This window comes from Arachis hypogaea, chromosome 5 (assembly GCF_003086295.3).
Source record: "Arachis hypogaea cultivar Tifrunner chromosome 5, arahy.Tifrunner.gnm2.J5K5, whole genome shotgun sequence".
In the NCBI taxonomy this organism is placed as follows: domain Eukaryota; kingdom Viridiplantae; phylum Streptophyta; class Magnoliopsida; order Fabales; family Fabaceae; genus Arachis; species Arachis hypogaea.
The window spans coordinates 58,705,597-58,726,311 of record NC_092040.1 but is presented as its reverse complement, the minus strand read 5'-3'; the positions used below and the strand labels follow the sequence as shown (position 1 = coordinate 58,726,311).

The 20,715-nt window shown below is 38.6% G+C and overlaps 2 non-coding genes across 2 annotated transcripts; both read right to left on the bottom strand.

The window, feature by feature from the left end:
• Positions 1 to 16,107: 16,107 nt before the first annotated feature.
• On the bottom strand, positions 16,108 to 16,211 carry LOC112804304 (small nucleolar RNA R71). Its single transcript, XR_003202918.1, has one exon. It is a non-coding gene; the product is annotated as a small nucleolar RNA R71 (small nucleolar RNA).
• A 3,762-nt stretch (positions 16,212 to 19,973) lies between these two features.
• Positions 19,974 to 20,077, bottom strand: LOC112804684 (small nucleolar RNA R71). The gene has a single exon (XR_003203297.1). It is a non-coding gene; the product is annotated as a small nucleolar RNA R71 (small nucleolar RNA).
• Positions 20,078 to 20,715: the final 638 nt, after the last annotated feature.

Genomic DNA, 20,715 nt, shown 5'->3' with positions numbered 1-20,715 from the left:
ATACATATGAGAAAAACAATTGAAGAGGCTCAAGAGCTTATTGATACAGTTGCCAGAAATCAACATCTGTACTTAAGCAATGAATCTTTCAGGAAAGAAGAAGCTAAAACAGTAACTGCAGAACTCAGTCCAGTGGATCAGGCTAATGAGTTTAATCAGCAATTAGACTTTCTAACTCAGCAGCTAGCCGAATTCAAGGAAATGTTACAGGAAACAAGAATGGCTAACAGGAACATGGAAGTACAATTAAAGCAGACAGAAAAACAACTGTCAAGACAAATAACAGAAGAATGTCAAGCGGTTTAATTAAGAAGTGGGAAAACATTAAATACCTCACTTCAAAGCAGCAGGAAACCAAGAAATAAACAAGTGGATACTCAAAATCCTCCTGAAGACAGTCCAAGCCCAGAAAGGGACAAAGCTGGTGCTGAACGCCCAAACCATGCTCATTCCTGGCGTTCAACGCCAGAAACAAGCATGGATCTGGCGTTGAACGCCCAAAAGAAACATGGTTCTGGCGTTCAAACGCCAGAAACAAGCAGGGAGGTGGCGTTTAACGCCACCCCAGCTTCCACCCCTGGTATTCAAACGCCAGTGGGTGATCAGTCACATACAAGTGCTGATAACAATCCTTCTAAAAAGGCTTCCCAACCCACTTCTGTAGGTAATAAACCTGCAGCAACTAAAGTTGAGGAATACAAAGCCAAAATGCCTTATCCTCAAAAACTCCGCCAAGCGGAACAGGATAAGCAATTTGCCCGCTTTGCAGACTATCTCAGAACTCTTGAAATAAAGATTCCGTTTGCAGAAGCACTTGAGCAAATACCTTCTTATGCTAAGTTCATGAAAGAGATATTAAGTCATAAGAAGGATTGGAGGGAAACTGAAACAGTTTACCTCACTGAAGAATGCAGTGCAGTCATTCTAAAAAGCTTACCTGAGAAGCTTAAAGATCCTGGGAGCTTTATGATACCATGCACATTAGAAGGTGTTTGTACCAAGCAAGCTTTATGCGATCTTGGGGCAAGTATCAACCTAATACCTGCATCTACTATCAGAAAGCTTGGTTTAACTGAAGAAATCAAACCAACCAGGATATGTCTTCAACTTGCTGATGGCTCCATTAAATACCCATCAGGCGTGATTAAGGACATGATAGTCAAGGTTGGGCCATTTGCCTTTCCTACTGACTTTGTGGTGCTGGAAATGGAGGAGCACAAGAGTGCAACCCTCATTCTAGGAAGACCTTTCCTAGCAACTGGCCGAACCCTCATTGATGTCCAAAAAGGGGAAGTAACCTTGAGAGTCAATGAGGAAGAGTTCAGGCTGCATGTTGTTAAAGCCATGCAACATCCAGACACCCCAAATGACTGCATGAGTGTTGATATTATTGACTCTCTGGTAAGAGAGGTCAATATGGCTGAGAGTCTCGAATCAGAGCTAGAGGAATTTAGACTCAATGCTTTCGAAAATGCAAAGATTTACAAAGAGAAAGCGAAAAGATGGCATGATAAGAAATTGTCATCCAGAGTCTTTGATCCGGGGCAGAAAGTTCTGCTATTCAATTCTAGGCTCAGATTATTCCCTGGGAAATTAAAATCCCGGTGGAGAAGTCCATATGTCATTACAAACGTATCACCATATGGATACATAGAGCTTCAAGATAATGACTCTAACAAAAAGTTCATTGTTAATGGACAAAGAGTCAAACATTATTTTGAGGGCAATTTTGAGCAAGAATGCTCAAAACTGAGACTTGATTAAAACTCAGTCCAGCTAATGACATTAAAGAAGCGCTTGCTGGGAGGCAACCCAGCCACTCACAAAATATAATTTTATTTGATCTAGTTTTACAGGTAGATGCTAGAGTATCTTCAAAAGGTGAAATAGCAATTGATTGAAGTCACAGAGTTACAAGGAAAATTGGAAGCTCACTGGCGTGAAAAAGCCAGTAAGAAACAATTTGGGCGTTGAACGCCCATGAGAAGCACCCACTGGGCGTTTAACGCCAGTAAGGGTAGCATCTGGGCGTTAAACGCCAGAAAGATGCATCAGTTGGGCGTTGAACGCCCAGAAGAAGCAGCATTTGGGCGTTAAACGCCCAAACCATGCACCATGTAGGCGTTTAACGCCAGGATGATGGGAGGAGGTACAATTCGTTTTTCTTCATAATTTTTCAAAGTTTTTAAGTTTCAATTCATGATTTCTTGCATAAACATGTTTCAAAATGTCATCCTTCAAAATCAAATTGGTTTTCTAAAGAACACTAATTTCTAAAATCCCTTTTTCAAAAATATCAAATGTATCTTAACTCATAAACATAAATCTTTTTCCAATCCAATTCTTTTTCAAATATTTTTAATTTCTTCTCATATCTTTTTCAACTCATCTTATCTTTATTTGAAAAATGCCTTCCTTCTACTCCTCTCCTTTCCTTTCTTTTGCTTGAGGACAAGCAAACCTCTAAGTTTGGTGTGATTTGCCATGATCACTGAGCTAAAACTCATTAAGATCATGGCACCTAAGAGAACAGGAAGAGCAAGGATGTGAACTTAAGGGAGCTGAAGCGTCAGAAATTAATTCTTGAAGGCACCCCACAGACTAGAGGAACATCCACTTCCCAAAATACAGGTTGTTAAGTTCTAATTCCAGCTTTAACTCTGTGATAGTATGATTATAGGATTTTACCTTAGAAGTTATATAGTAGTAGTAGTAATTAGTATGTCTATTTTGATTTTATTTCCAATTAAGCTATAATTTATTTTTCTCATCATCATTAGGCATGAATAAAGTAGTAGATTTTTTTTAGAATAAAGAAGTAATCTATATTTTTTGAGTTCTTAATAATAAAATTTATAATTAATTATATGTGGTGGCAATACTTTTTGTTCTCTGAATGAATGCTTGAACAGTGCATAATATGTACTTTGAATTTGATGAATATTGGCTCCTGAAAGAATGATGAACAAAGAGAAATGTTATTGATGATCTGAAAAAAATCATGAAATTGATTCTTGAAGCAAGAAAAAGCAGTGAAAAAAAAAAAGAGGCGAAAAAAAAAGAAAAGAAAGAAAAAGAAAAAGCAAGCAGAAAAAGCCAATAGCCCTTAAAACCAAAAGGCAAGGGTAGCAAGGATCCAAGGCTTTGAGCATCAATGGATAGGAGGGCCCAAGGAAGTTAAATCCAGGCCTAAGCGGCTAAATCAAGCTGTCCCTAACCATGTGCTTGTGTCATGAAAGTCCAAGTGAAAAGCTTGAGACTGAGTGGTTAAAGTCGTGATCCAAAAGAGTGTGCTTAAGAGCTCTGGACACCACTAACTGGGGACTTTAGCAAAGCTGAGTCACAATCTGAAAAGGTTCACCCAGTTATGTGTCTGTGGCATTTGTGTATCTGGTGGTAATACTGGAAGACAAAGTGCTTAGGGCCACGGCCAAGACTCATAAGTAGCTGTGTTCAAGAATCAACATGCTTAACTAGGAGAGTCAATAACACTATCCGAAATTCTGAGTTCCTAAGGATGCCAATCATTCTGAAAATTTAAAGATACAGGGAGATGCCAAAACTGTTCAGAGACAAAAAGCTACAAGCCCCGCTCATCTAATAAGAATCTGAGCTTCATTTAAAACTCGAGAATATTATTACTTCTTTATTTCTGTTAAAACCTATTTTATTCATCTAGTTGCTTGAGGACAAGCAACAGTTTAAGTTTGGTGTTGTGATGAGCGGATATTTTGTACGCTTTTTAGGGGTAATTTCATGTAGATTTTAGTATGTTTTAGTTAGTTTTTAGTAAAATAATATTAGTTTTTAGGCAAAAATCATATTTCTGGACTTTACTATGCGTTTGTGTGTTTTTCTGTGATTTCAGGTATTTTCTGGCTGAAATTGAGGGAGCTGAGCAAAAATCTGACTTAGGCTGAAAAAGGACTGCTGATGCTGTTGGATCCTGACCTCCCTGCACTCGAAATGGATTTTCTGGAGCTACAGGAGTCCAATTGGCGCGCTCTCAACGGCGTTGGAAAGTAGACATCCAGGGCTTTCCAGCAATATATAATAGTCCATACTTTGAGCGAGGATAGACGACGTAACTTGGCGTTGAACGCCAAGTTCATGCTGCTGTCTGGAGTAAAACGCCAGAAAAACGTCATGATCCGGAGTTGAACGCCCAAAACACGTCATAACCTGAAGTTTGACGCCAAGAAAGGCCTTTGCACGTGGAAAGCTTTAGTCTCAGCCCCAGCACACACCAAGTGGGCCCCAGAAGTGGATTTCTGCACCAATTATCTTAGTGTAGTCATTTTCTGTAAACCTAGGTTACTAGCTTACTATTTAAACAACTTTTACAGACATATCTTGAACCTCATGACATTTTCAGATCTGAATTACATACTTTGTGACGGCATGAGTCTCTAAACTCCATTGTTGGGGGTGAGGAGCTCTGCAGCGTCTCGATGATTTAATACAATTCCTTTGTTTTCCATTCAAACACGCTTGTTCTTATCTAAGATGTTTATTCGCGTTTAATTATGGAGAAGGTGATGATCCGTGACACTCATCACCTTCCTCAATCCATGAACGTGTGCCTGACAACCACCTCCGTTCTACATCAGATTGAATGAACATCTCTTAGATTCCCTAACAGAATCTTCGTGGTATAAGCCGGATTGATGGCAGCATTCATGAGAATCCGGAAAGTCTAAACCTTGTCTGTGGTATTCCGAGTAGGATTCCGGGATTGAATGACTGTGACGTGCTTCAAACTTTAACCTGCTGGGCGTTAGTGACAGACGCAAAAGAGTGATTCTATTCCAGTAGGAGCGGGAACCAACCGGTGATTAGCCGTACTGTGACAGAGTGCGTGAGCATAGTTTTCACTGCGAGGATGGGAAGTAGCCACTGACAACGGTGACACCCTACATAGAGCTTGCCATGGAAGGAACCTGCGTGTGAGAAGAGGATTTCAAGGAAGAGTTGAAGTCAGAGGACAAAGCATCTCCAAAACTCCAACATGTTTCCCATTACTGCAAATCAAAGTAACATTGTTCCCTCTTTTATCAAATTCCAATAATTTCACTTTTAATCCAAATTAATCCTATTAACATCCTGACTAAGATCAATAAAATAAATCTTGATTGCTTCAAACCAATAATCTCTGTGGATTCGACCCTTACTCACGTAAGGTATTACTTGGACGACCCAGTACACTTGCTGGTCAGTTGAACGGAATTGTGCCCACTCATACCAAAAATCCTAAGTTCCACAATCCTACAATAAATATATTGATGCTATATTGATGTGATCACAATTTCGTCCACCAGGAGGTAAAGCCAATACAGATGTCCTTGGAGTTGGTGGATCAATCAGTGGTATATCCTAAAGGGCTGATTGAGAACCTTTTAGTTAAGGTTGACAAGTTCATTTATCCTGCGGACTTTGTGGTCCTGGATTCTTCAGAAAATGGAAATGACTTCATAATACTTGGTCGACCATTTTTGGCCACTGCTAGAGCCATTGTGGATATAGAGCAGGGAGAGTTAACCCTCAGGATGCATGAGGAGAGCATCACTCTGAAAGTCTTTCTAGAATTACACAGGAATGAAGAAATAAGCAAAACAAGTGGTGACTTCCTTCCAAAGCAAGCAACCAACACGACAGTAGAACAGAAAAACAAGCTTGTACAAGAAGAAAAAGGAATTCAAAAGGAAGCAGGGGTGATAAACAAGATGGAAGGTATCACAACTCAAGTCACTATCAAGAAAGAAAGATCAACAAGAATGAAAAGGATGAAGAGCAAGAAAAAGGCTCACAAAGGGTGGAAGAACAAGAAAATCCCCACTGAAGGATTTTCTAAAGGTGATAAGGTGCAACTAGTATATCAACAGCTGGGAACAGAAGATTATTACACTGTTAACCAAATACTTTCTCTTGAGCATATGGAAATTGAGCATCAAGGCACACAGAGAAAGTTTACAGTGAGAGGTGACAAGTTGAGACATCACCAACATCAACCACCCTAAAGGGAGTTCAATGTCAAGCTAGTGACAATAAAAGAGCGCTTCATAGGAGGCAACCCATGATTTAATATTTCTGTCTTCTTTTTCATTTAATAAGCTATGATTCCTCTGAATATGATTTTGAACTTTCATGCCAGATAAATGCATACATTGTTTTGAAGCACATGTCAAACCTCTAAGTTTGGTGTACCTTAAGGCACACCCAAGTTCATTTTTCAAAAAAAAAGGGGGGATTATTCTTAAAACATATGCATAATTCTTTTGATGAAGCATGTGACCAAACACTAAGTTTGGTGTCTGCATGTGTAACAATGTTCAAAAGATCACTTTCCAATCATGGACTCAAAACCATACAAAAAAGGGGATCATACATCAAATTTTTTTTAATGCATTAATTGTGAAGAACGGTTTGCAATGTTAAGCCGCCCCCTCAATAAAAGATAAGTTTGGTGTTCACCAAATTTTCATTTTTTATTAGGGACACAATTGATCACAACAAAATTTCAAATAACTATTAAACAAACCAAAACAATTTATTTTATTCTTGCAAATAAATTGCCAACGATTATATTAATGTTCTAAGCTAGCTGATTTGGTTCAGGTAGGAGAAAAAGATTAAGGCAAAAGCTAGGAGGGGCCACGGCTAAGAGAAGCTATGTTAGGATGGTCACATGTGCCTAGAAGAATGTGCTCATGGGGAAGCAGAATTTGTATGCATGCATGCATCATTGAACGCCTAAATGCATGCAGCCAATGGGAGGAGGATCCTCGTCAAGCCTCAACAATGCATGCAGACCGTCCATTCCATGAGTCCTTTAGATGAACAACTCAATCTCAGCCCTTCATGAGCACTAACGGGTTCCTTCTTCATACATTCATTGTGGTTTTGTTGAAAAGCTTGAAGACTTGGCCTATTAATAGCCGTTGCACCAAACGGTTTACACACTCATTCAAGCTACCCTCATATGAGAATCATAATCCTCTTTACTCCTAAAACCAACATAATCCCCTTGTCTCACAACAAAACCGAACCAAAACTCTTCCCAAACACAACACAAACTTCTTCTTTTCTCACTTCTTCTTTCTTTTCATCTCAACTTCAATGGCCTCCTCAAGTTCAAAAAGAAGGCCGGGAAAGGAACCTATGGTAGCCGAACCTCCATCCTTTGATGCAACCAAATTTAGATCCCAATTCCATGAAGGGAGATATCATAGGTTCATGGAGGCAAAGAATGTCATCTATGAGAAAGGTCTTGATTTGAAGGAAGGAGAATACCCCATCATGAGGCAAATTACTAGAGAAAGAAGGTGGGAACTCTTGTGTGCTCCTCTAGTTGACATCAGTGCAGTTATGTTTAGGGAGTTCTATGCAAATGCTGTGAAGGAAAACAAAGATAGTGCTCCTTACACAAGTTATGTCAGAGGAGTTGAAGTGAGCTTCAGTCTAGTAGCCATCACTAGGGCTCTAAAGTTGAGAACCATAACTTATGCAGAGCCTAGTTATGAGGCTAGATTGCAAATGGAAAATAATCCTGATGAGATCTTGCAAGGGTTATGTGTGGAAAATACAGATTGGGAAAGAGATTCAAAGGGAGTTCCAAGCCACTTGAGAAGGATAAATCTTACTCCTGTAGCCAAGGGATGGTATGAAATAGTGAGAAGATCTATCCTTCCTACTGGAAACGCCTCTTGGGTCACAATCAAACGGGCACTCTTGACGTACTGCATCTTACATGGAGGTGAAATCAACCTTGCACAACTCATAGCCGACAGTATTCAAGAAATGGCCAATAGCACAGGCAAATCAAGTAGTCTTGGACATCCAAGTACCATCCTCAGACTATGTGAGAGAGCTAAAGTAATCTTTGAAGATGAGGACACAACAAAAGTGAAGAAAGGAAAAGGGATTACCAAGAAGAGCATGGAAGGAATGAATGATGAAGAAGATCAGGAAGGGCTAGTAGCTCCTAGACAAAGGAGATCACAAAGAGAGGAAGGACGAAATCAAGCTCATGATGTCATAGACATGAGCCAATTACAAAGATCAATTGAAGAACTAACTCAACAACTCATGCAGGCTCAACAAGGCCAAAATCAGGGAGGCCAAGAGAAATATCTAGAGCCCCATCCGGAATTTATGGAGCAATTTTTGAAAGAAAAAGAGGAACGAGAAGCTTGGCAGCATCAAATGGAGGAGAAACAAGAGAGATGGCAACAACAAATGATGACTCAGCAGCAAGAATTTCAAGCACAGATTCTTGAAGGACAAAAAGAGCAATACAAAGAATTCAAAGAATCATATGATAAGCTGTACTTTAGTCAAGCTAAAGCAGGGGAATATAGTCACAACATGTATCAATGGAAGAATGTTCATCATACCATGGGAGAAGTTAGATACGCACAAAGAATGGAGAATGATGAAAACATGCAAGCAAGGTTGGAGTATTTAACCCACAATTTGCCAACACTCAATCCTGAGATCAAGCCATTTGAGCAATGCCCTGAATTTTTAGCCAAGCAACAAGCAAGATCTCATCAATATACTGAGGCAACCTTTAAAAGATTGGAAGATGTTGGGCTCTCAGGACTCTTAGATTCTGTTTGGGGTAGAAGATGTCCTGGTGAAGAGATCCGAGATTATTCCAAGACAGGAAAGAGAAAGAAGAAGAAGGGAGAATCAAGCAGCAGCCATGACCATTAGAAGGTGGCAAAGTTCTTTCATATTTCCTCTTTCAAGTCTTTAATAAGGAGATGCATGTCTGAAACATGATATGCCTCCATCAATTATTTCTTTTACTTCATGCAATTTTTGTTCTTTGTTTTTCATTTTAGTTAGTTAATAAATAGCTAGAAAAATGCTAAATCTGCATAATGCTTGTTATCCATCACTTAGCTTTAAATTTGTTTTGTTTCCCATATGCTTAAATAAAAGAGATTTGTTTGAATTGAAAAGTGAAATATCCAATGTTGCATAAGTAAGAATGGAAGTTAGTGGTGGTATATGTGTTTGATTAAATGCATAACTCATGAAATAATTGTTGCATAATATCATTCTCATTCAAGTGTGAGTTAGCTTGCTGTTACAAAGACTCTTATCAATAATGAAAAAGCCCTTGGTAACGAAAACAGAAAGAAAAGGAAGAAGAAAAAAGCCAAAATGGCAAGAAAAACAAAGAATAAAGGTTGGACACCAATAGCTTGGACCCTAGGACATATGCCTGTGGTGTTCTTGTACTAAGATATGCTTGGATGAGTAAATTCTAAGGGGTATTTTAAAACCCGGTTACTTAGATCAACTGATTTGGGATGGCTAATTGAAAATCCATAATAAAGAGCAACTTAGATACAGAACATTTAGTTATCCAAAGAGATGGTGGGCATCAATGATCCTAGGAAGAATTAGTGAGCCATGTGTCTATGGTGGAAAGATGTTGAGTAAAAAGAAAAAGAAAATAAAGCCAAAGGCTAATACTGCAACATTTGACACCAAACCTCCAAAATAATAATAAGCTTGTTAAGCATTGTAAACCAAGAAAAGTTAGCAAGGGAGGAATTAAAAAGTGAGTCTTATAACAGCAAGTTTAGCAAGCCTTTGAGGAAAGATGTATATTATGTAACAGTAACAATAATTGAGTTATCATTGTCTGCATAAAGACTCCATAAATCAAGTTCTGCTATATGCATAATAAGGATATGTGTTCTTTTCTTATTCATATCATTTACTCTTAGTTTTGATGCTTGCTTGGGGACAAGCAAGATTTAAGTTTGGTGTTGTGATGACAAGTCATCATATACCCATTTTTCAAGCTAATTTCATTTGTTTTGTTAGTCTTTATGCACTTTCTTGCTTTTTAAGTAAGTGATTTGGAGTGAAAATGCACAACTTCTTTAAATCAAGCAACCACCATGAAATTAATGTTAATCCATGAGGTTTAAGCTAATTTTAATTGGATTTTAATTGATTTATAAGCCTCTTGAATTTAGTGATACTTTGAGTGGTTGTTTTGGTTTATTGTAGGTGAAGAAAAGAAAAAAAAAGGAAAAGCGTGGCCTAAGGAAGTGTAGCCCAAGGAAAAGAAAGTGTGGTCAAAGAGAGAAGAAGTGTGGCGCACAACATGAGGAAGGGCAAGCATTGCCCTCCACAAGGGCACACTGCCCTCCACATAAGGGAACTAAGCATTGAAGGCAACTCTGCCCTGCCCACTACAAGGGCAGAGCACAATTTTATGCCTTGGAATCAAGAGGAATAAAATGTTGCCCTGCCCTCCACAAGGGCAGTATCGGGCTCACCAAGGGAGAAAATCAAGGGAAAATGTCTCCAAATGCTTGCCACAAGAGTTGAACACGGGACCATGAGGAAGCAAGGTACTAAGGTCCACTACCGTGCCAAGAAACCAAGGAAAATGACTTAGCATGTGTCTCTGCCCGGATTCGAACACGGGACTGCATTTTGGAAACACTGCCCTGCCCTCCGCGAGGGCAGGGCAGCATTTTGTTGGTGCACAACTCTGGCGCACCAAGAAGTGAATCTGGCGCACCAAATCACTACCCTGGCAGCACCAGCGCGCACCACACACGATCCTGGCAGCACCATATTTTTCTGCCCTGCCCTCCGCGAGGGCAGGGCAGCATCTTGTGCACCAAGACTCAATTCTGGCGCATCACAGCTTGAATCTGGCAGCACCAAGCACGCACCGTGGCACATTTCTAGCGCACCAATTTTTCCTGCCCTGCCCTCCGCGAGGGCAGGGCAGCGTTTTACGCACCAAGACTGCACCAAGCCGCACCAAGCCGCACCAAGCAAGCACCAACACGCACCAAATCCTGCCCTGCCCTCCACAAGGGCAGGGCAGCCTCCTGGAAGCTATTATTTTGGGCCGAAAAATTCAATTAAAATGCCAATTTAATTCATTTCTTCACCAAATCAAAAGCCCATCCAAATCCCAAAATCCAAGAATAGAAAGTGTATAAATAGGAGCTAGTTTGATGTAATTAGGACCTTTACTCACCTTTTTGCTTAGCTTTTGAATTTTGCACTTTCTTTGAGCTTTGAATTTTATTTTTGCATTTTGGAACTTCTCTTGGTGTCTTCACTGAGATTTCAGAGAATTGGGGAGGAGAATTGATCTCTCTTCTTCCTCGTTCTTGCTTGGGCCTTTTTAATTTTCTTGTTTTGATTCTTGGGTGTTAAGAATTGAGGAAATTCTGTCTCAATCTCCACTCAAGAACTCTTTAATTTCTCTTCTGCATAATTGAACTCATTTACATTCCCTTTACTGCCTCTTCTTCAATTTCTTGTCAATTGCTTTGTGAACTTGGATCTGGGAAGGCAAATTGAGATCTAGACTTTGCTTTCTAGTCTCTTGAGACCTGAGATCCCATTTTACTTTTGGTTCTTCTGTGAACCCTGCTGCACTTTAATTTCATTTTCTGTTTGAATTTCAGTTTATTCTAATTCATCTTCTACTTTATTAATTGTTGCAATTTACTTTCCCTTTGTTTAGATTCTGCAATCCCAGTCCTCAAATCCCTTTTACATTCAAGCAATTTACATTCCTTGCCATTTAAGTTGCTGCAATTTACATTTCTTGCACTTTAAGTTTCAGTCATTTAATTTCGTGTTCTTTAAGATTCTGCAAGTTTACTTTCCTGTTCTTTAATTTACTGCAATTTCCCTTCTCCCTTTACATTCCAAGCAATTTATATTCTGTTAAATACAACCCACTCAACCAAAACTTGATTCGCTTGACTAAATCAACCACTAAACTAAAATTGCTCATCCTTCAATCCCTGTGGGATCGACCTCACTCATGTGAGTTATTATTACTTGATGCGACCCGGTACACTTGCCGGTGAGTTTTGTGTTGGATCGTTTTCCACACATCAATCATCCAAACTCTTTGCCCAATCCTTTCTTCGGGCTATCACAGTCCGTTCTAGGATTCTTTTTAGCTCTCTGTTAGAGACTTCAGCTTGCCCATTTGTCTGTGGATGATACGGAGTTGCCACTTTGTGGCTAATTCCATATCTGACCATAGCAGAGTATAGCTGTTTATTGCAGAAATGAGTGCCCCCGTCACTGATTAGTACTCTGGGAACACCGAACCTGCTGAAGATGTGTTTCTGGAGGAATTTCAGCACGGTCTTGGTATCATTAGTGGGTGTAGCAATTGCTTCTACCCACTTAGATACATAGTTGATGAGCGGATAATTTATACGCTTTTTGGCATTGTTTTTATATAGTTTTTAGTAAGTTTGAGCTACTTTTAGGGATGTTTTCATTAGTTTTTATGTTAAATTCACATTTCTGGACTTTACTATGAGTTTGTGTGTTTTTTTGTGATTTCAGGTAAATTCTGGCTGAAATTGAGGGACTTGAGCAAAACTCTGAAGAAGGCTGACAAAAGGACTGCTGATGCTATTGGAATCTGACCTCCCTGCACTCGAAATGGATTTTCTGGAGCTACAGAACTCCAAATGGCGCGCTCTCAACGGCGTTGGAAAGTAGACATCCAGAGCTTTCCAGCAATATATAATAGTCCATACTTTATTAGGAGATTGACGACGTAACTTGGCGTTGAACGCCAAGTACATGCTGCTGTCTGGAGTTAAACGCCAGAAAAACGTCATGATCCGGAGTTGAACGCCCAAAACACGTCATAACTCGGAGTTCAACTCCAAGAGAAGCCTCAGCTCGTGGATTAATCAAGCTCAGCCTAAGCATACACCAAGTGGGCCCCGAAAGTGGATTTATGCATCAATTACTTACTCATGTAAACCCTAGGAGCTAGTTTATTATAAATAGAACATTTATCTATTGTATTAGATATCTTTGATCACTTTAGGTCTTTTGATCATTCGGTCTTGTGACCACATGGGGGCTGGCCATTCGGCCATGCCTGAACCTTTGGCTTATGTATTTTCAACGGTGGAGTTTCTGCACACCATAGATTAAGGGTGTGGAGCTCTGCTGTACCTCAAGTATTAATGCAATTCTATTTTCTTTCATTCAAATCTCTCTTATTCTTATTCCAAGATATTCATTCGTACCCAAGAACATGATGAATGTGATGATAAGTAACCCTCATTATCATTCTCACTTATGAACGCACGTGATTGACAACCACTTCCGTTCTACATGCAACAGAGCTTGAATGTGTATCTCTTAGATTCCCCAACAGAATCTTCGTGGTATAAGCTAGATAGATGGCGGCATTTATGAGGATCCGGAAAGTCTCACCTTGTCTGTGGTATTCCGAGTAGGATCCTGGGAATCCAGAAAGTCTCACCTTGTCTGTGGTATTCCGAGTAGGATTCCGGTAATGAATGACTGTGACGTGCTTCAGACTCGCAAGTGCTGGGCGTTAGTGACAGACGCAAAAGAATCAAGGGATTCTATTCCAGTAGGAGCGGGAACCAACCAGTGATTAGCCGTGCTGTGACAGAGTGCGTGAGCGTAGTTTTCACTGCGAGGATGGGATGTAGCCATCAACCATGGGTGATGCCTCCAGACGATTAGCCATGCGAGTGACAGCCGCAGAGGATCATTTTCCCGAGAGGATTGAAAGTAGCCACCGCTGATGGTGAACCCCTATACACAGCTTGCCATGGAAAGGAGTAAGAAGGATTGAGTTGAAGCAGTAGGAAAGTAGGCGTCCTTGAGCCATACAGTATCTCCATTCGCTTATCTGAAATTCCTACTATTGATTTACATAAGTATTTCTATCCCTTTTATTATTTCTTCTTTTTATTATTAATTTTCGAAACCATAAACAAATTTAATCTGCCTAACTGAGATTTACAAGGTGACCATAGCTTGCTTCATACCAACAATCTCTGTGGGATCGACCCTTACTCACGTAAGGTTTATTACTTGGACGACCCAGTACACTTGCTGGTTAGTTGAACGGAGTTGTGTTCACTCGTGCCAATTTCTAAATTCCATAATTTTACAATGAATGCAACTTAAAGAATAAGGATCACAATTTCGTCCACCAAGTTTTTGGAGCCGTTGCCGGGGATTGTTCGAGTATGGACAACTGACGGTTCATCTTGTTGCTCAGATTAGGTAATTTTCTTTTCAAAAACTTTATCAAAAATTTTTCTTTTCTTTTTCGTTTTTCCAAAAATGTTTTTTGAAAAAAAAAATTTAATAAAAATACAAAAAAAATTAGAAAATCATAAAAACCAAAAAATATTTTGTGTTTCTTGTTTGAGTCTTGTGTTAATCTTTAAGTTTGGTGTCAATTGCATGCTTTTAAAATTTTTCTTGCATTCTTTTCGAAAATCTCATGCATTCATAGTGTTCTTCATGATCTTCAAGTTGTTCTTGATAAGTCTTCTTGTTTGATCTTGATGATTTCTTGTTTTGTGTTGTTTGTTGTTTTTCATGTGCACTTTTGCATTCATATTTTCCATGCATTAAAGATTTCTAAGTTTGGTGTCTTGCATGTTTTCTTTGCATTAAAAATTTTTCAAAATTATGTTCTTGATGTTCATCATGATCTTCAAAGTGTTCTTGGTGTTCATCTTGACATTCATAGCATTCTTGCATGCATTCATTGTTTTGATCTAAAAATTTCATGCATTGAATATTTTTGTTGTTTTTCTCTTTCATAATTAAAAATTCAAAAAATAAAAAAAATATCTTTTCCTTATTTTCCTCCAAATTTTCGAAATTTTGGGTTGACTTGGTCAAAAATTTTTAAAATTAGTTATTTCTTACAAGTCAAGTCAAAATTTCAATTTTAAAAATCTTATCTTTTCAAAATCTTTTTCAAAAATCATATCTTTTTCATTTTTTTTATAAATTTCGAAAATTTCAAAAATCTTTTTCAAAATATTTTCAAAATCTTTTTCTTATCTTTATATCAAATTTTCGAAAATTAGCTAACAATTAATGTGATTGGTTCAAAAATTTGAAGTTTGTTACTTTCTTGTTAAGAAAGGTTCAATCTTTAAGTTCTAGAATCTTATCTTGTAGTTTCTTGTTAGTTGAGTCTTTTTAAAAATTAAATCTTTTTCAAAATATCTTTTTATTAAAATTTGTATCTTATTTTTTTATCTTTTATCTTATCTTTTTCAAAAATTTTATCTTTTTCAAAATTTGATTTCAAAATATCTTATCTAACTTCTTATCCTCTTATCTTTTTCAAAATTTGATTTCAAATCTTTTTCAATCAACTAACTAACTTTTTGTTTGTTTCTTATCTTTTTCAAAACCACCTAACTACTTTTCCCTCTCTAATTTTCGAAAATTCTCCCTCTCTTTTTCAAAAATTCTTTTTGTTTTAAATTTTAATTTTAATTATATTTTGTCTTTGATTTTCGAAAATTACTAACTTCTTTTTCAAAAATTATTTTCGAAATCTTCCTTCTCTTTTCTTCTTCTATTTAATTATTTAATTACTAACACTTCTCTTCACCTCTCTTCATCCAAAAATCCGAATCCCCATCTCCATTCTTCTAACCCCTTTCTTCTTCTACTAACATAAGGGAATCTCTATACTGTGACATAGAGGATTCCTCTTTCTTTTCTTGTTTTCTTCTCTTTCATATGAGCAGGAACAGGGAAAAAGGCACTCTTGTTGAAATTGATCCAGAACCTGAAAGGACTCTGAAGAGAAAATTAAGAGAAGCTAAATTACAACAATCCAGAAACAACCTTTCAGAAATTTTCGAACAAGAGAAGGACATGGCAGCCAAAAATAATAATAATAATGCAAGGAGAATGCTTGGTGACTTCACAAAGCCAACGTCCAAGTTTGATGGAAGAAGCATCTCCATTCCTGCCATTGGAGCCAATAACTTTGAGCTTAAGCCTCAACTAGTTGCATTAATGCAACAAAACTGCAAGTTTTATGGACTTCCATCTGAAGATCCTTATCAGTTTTTAACTGAGTTCTTGCAGATCTGTGAGACTATAAAGACGAATGGAGTTGATCCTGAAGTCTACAGACTCATGCTTTTCCCTTTTGCTGTAAGAGACAGAGCTAGAATATGGTTGGATTCACAACCTAAGGATAGCCTGGACTCCTGGGATAAGCTGGTCACTGCCTTCTTGGATAAATTCTTGCCTCCTCAAAAGCTGAGCAAGCTGAGAGTGGATGTTCAAACCTTCAAACAAAAAGATGGTGAATCCCTCTATGAAGCTTGGGAAAGATATAAGCAGTTGACCAAAAGATGTCCATCTGACATGTTTTCAGAATGGACCCTATTAGATATATTCTATTATGGTCTCTCTGAATTTTCGAAAATGTCATTGGACCATTCTGCAGGTGGATATATTCACCTAATGAAAACGCCTGAAGAGGCTCAAGAACTCATTGACATGGTTGCAAACAACCAATTCATGTACACCTCTGAGAGGAATTCCGTGAATAATGGAATACCTCAGAAAAAAAAAGTTCTTGAAATTGATGCTCTGAATGCCATATTGGCTCAGAACAAAGTGTTGACTCAACAGGTCAACATGATCTCTCAAAATCTGAATGTGCTGCAACATGCATCCAACAACACTAGAGAGGTAGCTTCTGAAGAAGCTTATGATCCTGAGAACCCTGCCATGGCAGAGGTTAATTATATGGGTGAACCTTATGGAAACACCTATAATCCATCATGGAGAAATCATCCAAATTTCTCCTGGAAGGATCAACAAAAACCTCAACAAGGCTTTAACAATGGTGGACGCAATAGGCTAAGCAATAGCAAGCCATATCCATCATCTTCTCAGCAACAGACAGAGAATTCTGAACAAAACACTTCTAATTTAGCCAATATTGTCTCTGATCTGTCAAAGGCCACTTTCAGTTTCATGAATGAAACAAGATCCTCCATCAGAAATTTGGAGGCACAAGTGGGCCAGCTGAGTAAGAAAGTCATTGAAACTCCTCCCAGTATTCTCCCAAGCAATACAGAAGAAAATCCAAAAGGAGAGTGCAAGGCCATTGATGCCAAGGCATCTTAGGCTAGTTTCACTAGCATTTTTCTATTAGTTTTAGTTGTTTTATGCATTTTCTTGAGCTTAAAGTAACCAAGAATGGTTAAATGAACAACAAAGCAATGAATCATCCAAACAGTATGACTTTGATGCAAATTCCATGAGTTTTTAGTTATATTACTTGAATGCTATGAATGGAAGATTTCTCATGAAATTTTGCAAGACTTTGATGCAGTTGTTTGGATGATTTCAGGGAAGAAGAGGCTAGGCAAGGAAGCAACAAAATCAATAAAGGAAGCTTGAATATCACATGTGGAGTTTAAGTTCCAGTTTAAGCTTAAACTGGAACTTAAACTACCAAACCATATAATGCTGAAAGTGGCGTTTAAGCTCCAGTTTAAGCTTAAACTGGAGCTTAAATGCCAGAATCATGAAAGCTGACAAATGCTGAAACTGGCGTTTAACCTCCAGTTTAACCTTAAACTGGAAGTTAAACGCCAGAATGGGAAAAGCACCAGGGAACCATTCCCACGTTTAAGCTCCAGTTTAACCTTAAACTGGAGCTTAAACGTGTTCGGCGTTTTTTTTCTCCTCCAGGGTTGCCTTCTCATTTCCACGTTTAAGCTCCAGTTTAACCTTAAACTGGAGCTTAAACGTGTTCGACCAGCATTTCTCCTCCAGGGTTGCAATCTTCATTTCCACGTTTAAGCTTCAGTTTAACCTTAAACTGAAGCTTAAACGTGTTCGACTATTTACCCTCCAGGATTGCCTTCTTCCATTTCCACGTTTAAGCTTCAGTTTAACCTTAAACTGAAGCTTAAACGTGCTTGAATTATATCACCTCCAGGAGTGTCCAACGTTTAAGTTGCAGTTTAAGCTTAAACTGCAACTTAAACGCCACTTAGTGAAAGGGTTTCTGGGCCAAAGATATTGCAGTTTAAGTTAGTATTTGAGCACAAACATTGACTTAAACATACTCTGGTATGAAACCCAATTGAATATCATGGTTTATGGGATTGGGCCTGAAGAATTGATGAGTCTGGAATTTCAATTTGTTGAGTCATGTGTCATTACTTGATTATCACTAAGTTGGCTCAATGAATGTTACAGAATTGGATCAACAGCCTCATCAGGATTATGGATCATAAACCCAAAGCAAAAGGAAATCAAGGAAAGGCCTCAAAGCCCAAGAAACACAACAGAAGCTCAATTTAGAAAGTGTATAAATAGGATAGAATTTAAGTTAGAGAGGACTTTTTTTACACTTTAGCACTTTTGATCATTTTAGAGTTTTCACACTTTTGTAATTGAATTCAGAGCTATGACTCACTAAAACCCTTTCATTGGGTTAGGGAGCTCTATTGTAATTCAATGAATCAATAATAGTTTTTATCTCCTTCTTCAATCTTTTCTCTTGAATTTTGTTAGAAAGCTTCTCGATCTAATTCCATTGGTTAGTTGTCTTGGGAAAGAAACTATCCATAATTGGAATCCTTCGGAACCTTGGGAAAGGAATGGAGGATTCATGCTAGAGAAGCTTTCTCACAGTGAATTGGATTGGGGTTTGGATGGATATTGTGACATGTAATCCTACCAAATTGTGGTTCATGAAACTGAGTGGTATAATCAGTGATCGAGCATCATCTCTTCTTATGAACATTTAAACCAAGGGATTGGGAATTTGTTTGTTTTTAGAGAGAATTGGTGAGCCAAGGGATTGGGATCCAATCATATAAGATTGCCAAGCAAAATTCAATGAATGCATTGATTGAGGAAGGGATCAAAATGTTTTGATTCGGAGATCTCAATATCTCCTGAAACCCAATGAATTCCCCATTTCTGATCTACACTTTCTCTTTACATTCTGCAATTAATTTCATGCAAGCACCCCTATCCCTTTTTAATTTCAGCAATTTAGCTTCTCGCTCTTTAATTCATGCAATTTAACATTCCGCAATTCTCATCTAAATCTTGATTCCGCTCAACTAGAACAAACTTCTAATCCGAATTGCTCATTCAACCAATCCTTGTGGGATTCGACCTCACTCTATTGTGAGTTTTTACTTGACGATAATCCGGTGCACTTGCCGGAAGGAATCTTTGCCGATTGTGCAATTTCCTAAAATCGTAGCTATCAAGTTTATGGCTATCAAGTTTATGGCGCCGTTGCCGGGGATTGGTTTTCGATTGACAATTCTCAAATTGGAAGTTAACTAGATTGAGCATTTTTCTTATTTTGTTAATTCAGTTCAAGTTACTTGTTGAATTTTAATTTCTGCACTCTGTTACTTGCTTTCTTTCTTTATGTCTTTAAATTCAAGCAACTAACTCACTGACCCACTAACTATTTGAATTAATTCCTCAACTGCTCTAACCATACTCTTCCATTAACCAAGAGTATTTCACTTGTTTGATTGCCTGTGCTGTGTTCTTGTATGACAGGTAGGAGAGGAGAAACATCAACTCCTCCATATACCGAACCAGAGAGGACCCTTCATAAACTTAGAAGGGAAGGAAGAAGGAAGAGAGTACTGGGAGAAGAAGAATCTGAAGGAGAATCTGAGGACAATTTTGAGGAAGCTCTAGATCTCAACATGGATAGAGAAGTTCACAACTATGAGAGAGCTGATGGAAACAATGTCATTCCCGAGAGGAGGGTTCTTGGTTCATACATAAACCCAACCTCTGGGAATTGTGGTAGCAGCATTCAGAAACCACCCATTCAGGCCAACAATTTTGAACTCAAACCACATCTAATATCACTGGTGGAGGATCATTGTTCATTTGGTGGGAGTGCTAATGAAGATCCAAACCAACATCTCACAAAATTCCTGAGAATTTGCGACACTGTGAAGTCCAATGGAGTCCAGGAAGATGCCTATAAACTGCTCTTGTTCCCATTTTCACTTAGGGACAAGGCAGCTAAATGGCTAGAATCATTCCCAAGGGGAAGCCTAACAACCTGGGATGAGGTGGAAAGCAAGTTTCTGGCACGTTTCTACCCCCCACAAAAGGTCAATAGGCTTCAATCTGAGGTTCAGACTTTTAGACAACAAGAGGGTGAAACTCTCTACGAGGCATGGGAGAGATTCAAGGATTTGACAAGGAAATGCCCACCAGACATGTTCCATGACTGGGTGCAATTGCATATTTTCTATGATGGACTTTCTTATGAATCAAGGAAGGCTGTAGACCATTCATCAGGAGGTTCATTGAACAGGAAAAAGACTGTAGAAGAAGCCATTGAAGTGATTGAGACAGTGGCTGAGAATGAGTACTACTATGCTTCAGAGAGACACAACACTAAGGGAGTCATGGAGCTGAACCATGTTGATACAATTCTAGCCCAAAACAAGGTGTTTGCCAAGCAACTAGCAGAGCTCACCAGGAACTTAAAAACAAATCAAGTGGCTGCAATACACACACAAGATCAAGAGGAAGTAAGCACTGAAGGAGGTGATTGGGAAGAGGCCAACTATGTGGGAAATCAACAAAGGCAACCATATGATCCACATTCCAACACTTACAACCCAGGTTGGAAAAACCACCCAAACTTTGGGTGGGGAAACTAGCAAACCCAACCACAAAACCACAAACCTTACAACCCCAACCAACATAACAATTTCACATACCAAAACTCCAACCAAAGATCATACCAAGCCACACAAAACACTTACTCCCAACCACCATATCATGGCCAAAATAATCAACCTGCCCAACCTAATCCGAACCAACAATTTCAAGATCAATTAAACAGGATAG